Below are 2,814 nucleotides of genomic sequence, written 5' to 3'. Positions count from 1 at the left end.
GAGCTCCCGCTTACTAAGCGGGTGCTCTACCAACTAAGCTAAGAAGGCACGTTCCCTCGAGTGTGGAGTCTAACCATGTCGTGAAATTTCTCAATGAAACGCATACCACAATTCAAGTGGTGCAACAATTTGATACTAAATTTCAGTGAAAAATTACGAAATGCAGTCGGTTCCCGACAAACCGACTCAGAGCAAGCTTTCTGTCGGAGTTGAACTGACGACCTCCCGCTTACTAAGCGGGTGCTCTACCAACTAAGCTAAGAAGGCACGGTCTCGCAAGTGTAAAGTCTAACCATGTCTTGAAATTTCACAATGAAACGCATACCACAATTCAAGTGGTGCAACAATTTGGTACTAAATTTCAGTGAAAAATTACGAAATTCAGTCGGTTTTCGACAAACGGACTCAGAGCTAGCCTTCTGCCGGAGTTGAACCGACAACCTCCCGCTTACTAAGCGGGTGCTCTACCAACTAAGCTAAGAAAGCACGTTCCCTCGAGTGTGGAGTCTAACCATGCCATAGAATTCCACAATGAAACGCATACCACAATTCAAGTGGTGCAGCAATTTGGTACTAAATTTCAGTGAAAAATTACGAAATGCAGTCGGTTTCCGACAAACGGACTCAGAGCTAGCCTTCTGCCGGAGTTGAACCGACGACCTCCCGCTTACTCAGCGGGCGCTCTACCAACTAAGCTAAGAAGGCTCGTTCCCTCGAGTGTGGAGTCTAACCATGCCATAGAATTTCACAATGAAACGCATACCACAATTCAAGTTGTGCAACAATTTGGTACTAAATTTCAGTGAAAAATTACGGAATGCAGTCGGTTCCCGACAAACCGACTCAGAGCAAGCTTTCTGTCGGAGTTGAACCGACGACCTCGCGCTTACTAAGCGGGTGCTCTACCAACTAAGCTAAGAAGGCACGGTCTCGCAAGTGTAAAGTCTAAACATGTCTTGAAATTTCACAATGAAACGCATACCACAATTCAAGTGGTGCAACAATTTGATACTAAATTTCAGTGAAAACTTACGAAATGCAGTCGGTTTCCGACAAACGGACTCAGAGCTAGCCTTCTGCCGGAGTTGAACCGACGACCTCCCGCTTACTAAGCGGGTGCTCTACCAACTAAACTAAGAAGGCACGGTCTCGCAAGTGTAAAGTCTAACCATGTCTTGAAATTTCACAATGAAACGCATACCACAATTCAAGTGGTGCAACAATTTGATACTAAATTTCAGTGAAAAATTACGAAATGCAGTCGGTTTCCGACAAACGGACTCAGAGCTAGCATTCTGCCGGAGTTGAACCGACGATCTCCCGCTTACTAAGCGGGTGCTCTACCAACTAAGCTAAAAAGGAACGTTCCCTCGAGTGTGGAGTCTAACCATGCCATAGAATTTCACAATGAAACGCAGACCACAATTCGAGTGGTGCAACAATTTGGTACTAAATTTCAGTGAAAAATTACGAAATGCAGTCGGTTTCCGACAAACGAGCTCAAAGCAAGCCTTCTGCCGGAGCTGAACCGACGACCTCCCGCTTACTAAGCGGGTGCTCTACCAACTAAGCTAAGAAGGCACGGTCTCGCAAGTGTAAAGTCTAACCATGTCTTGAAATTTCACAATGAAACGCATACCACAATTCAAGTGGTGCAACAATTTGATACTAAATTTCAGTGAAAAATTACGAAATGCAGTCGGTTTCCGACAAACGAACTCAGAGCAAGCCTTCTGCCGGAGTTGAATCGACGACCTCCCGCTTACTAAGTGAGTGCTCTACCAACTAAGCTAAGAAGGCACGTTCCCTCGAGTGTGGAGTCTAACCATGCCATAGAATTTCACAATGAAACGCATACCACAATTCAAGTGGTGCAACAATTTGGTACTAAATTTCAGTGAAAAATTATGAAAACCCCTCTGACTCGAGAGTGTGGGATTGGAGAACCTGGGCGTCATTCGCCGAATGCTAGGATTCCCGTCGTAGCTAGGATTGCCAGTCAATCATCTGTGCGACTACATACTAGTTGCTAGTTGTCAGACTGGTATTCTAGCTGTCTGACCTGTTGACTGGCAATCTGGGATTCCGTAGTCTACGAATGCGCCGAGGTTCTATGTGGTCGAGGAACGCATGGTGTGAACGTGGTTTGACACAAATGCGGTCCCGACACACATCCCCCGGGTCGGGTGGGTGTGGATAAAGCTCACCAGGTCAGTGGTGCATTGCTGCTCCACATAACAAGGTGGATGGTTGCCACAGGCAAATAGCCTGGAATCTGGTGACGTAGACATACACGTATCCTTTTGCGTCCGTGCGCACGCACGTACGCGAGCGTTTCGTGTTTGTAAGTTGTGTGATATTCACAGTGCGTAGAGTTGTGGCACACTCTCTCGTTACAGCCGTGATTTCACTGACGCGACACTGCGTTAAGCTTTCAATGAAAACCCCTCTGACTCGAGAGTGTGGGATTGGAGAACCTGGGCGTCATTCGCCGAATGCTAGGATTCCCGTCGTAGCTAGGATTGCCAGTCAATCATCTGTGCGACTACATACTAGTTGCTAGTTGTCAGACTGGTATTCTAGCTGTCTGACCTGTTGACTGGCAATCTGGGATTCCGTAGTCTACGAATGCGCCGAGGTTCTATGTGGTCGAGGAACGCATGGTGTGAACGTGGTTTGACACAAATGCGGTCCCGACACACATCCCCCTGTTCCAATTCCACACTCGCAACTCAATCTCGGGATCATGCGAAGGAAACTGTTATGTGGAAGTAGTGATCTCAGACTACTCGATAGCTCTTGTCACGGCGTCGT

General features: G+C 47.0%; 8 non-coding genes across 8 annotated transcripts; all 8 read right to left on the bottom strand.

Moving 5' to 3' along the window:
* Window positions 1–194: 194 nt before the first annotated feature.
* Window positions 195–267, bottom strand: Pmar_PMAR026814. Its single transcript has one exon. It is a non-coding gene; the product is annotated as a tRNA-Thr (tRNA).
* Window positions 268–413: 146 nt separating this feature from the next.
* On the bottom strand, window positions 414–486 carry Pmar_PMAR026813. Its single transcript has one exon. It is a non-coding gene; the product is annotated as a tRNA-Thr (tRNA).
* A 146-nt stretch (window positions 487–632) lies between these two features.
* On the bottom strand, window positions 633–705 carry Pmar_PMAR026812. The gene has a single exon. It is a non-coding gene; the product is annotated as a tRNA-Thr (tRNA).
* A 146-nt stretch (window positions 706–851) lies between these two features.
* Window positions 852–924, bottom strand: Pmar_PMAR026811. Its single transcript has one exon. It is a non-coding gene; the product is annotated as a tRNA-Thr (tRNA).
* Window positions 925–1,070: 146 nt separating this feature from the next.
* Window positions 1,071–1,143, bottom strand: Pmar_PMAR026810. The gene has a single exon. It is a non-coding gene; the product is annotated as a tRNA-Thr (tRNA).
* Window positions 1,144–1,289: 146 nt separating this feature from the next.
* Window positions 1,290–1,362, bottom strand: Pmar_PMAR026809. The gene has a single exon. It is a non-coding gene; the product is annotated as a tRNA-Thr (tRNA).
* A 146-nt stretch (window positions 1,363–1,508) lies between these two features.
* Window positions 1,509–1,581, bottom strand: Pmar_PMAR026808. The gene has a single exon. It is a non-coding gene; the product is annotated as a tRNA-Thr (tRNA).
* A 146-nt stretch (window positions 1,582–1,727) lies between these two features.
* On the bottom strand, window positions 1,728–1,800 carry Pmar_PMAR026807. The gene has a single exon. It is a non-coding gene; the product is annotated as a tRNA-Thr (tRNA).
* Window positions 1,801–2,814: the final 1,014 nt, after the last annotated feature.

The sequence above is a fragment of the Perkinsus marinus genome, assembly GCF_000006405.1.
Source record: "Perkinsus marinus ATCC 50983 genomic scaffold scf_1104296952216, whole genome shotgun sequence".
NCBI classification, from domain to species: Eukaryota; Perkinsozoa; order Perkinsida; family Perkinsidae; genus Perkinsus; species Perkinsus marinus.
Note: the sequence above shows the minus strand (reverse complement) of the source record. Positions and strands in the feature narration are given on the sequence as shown.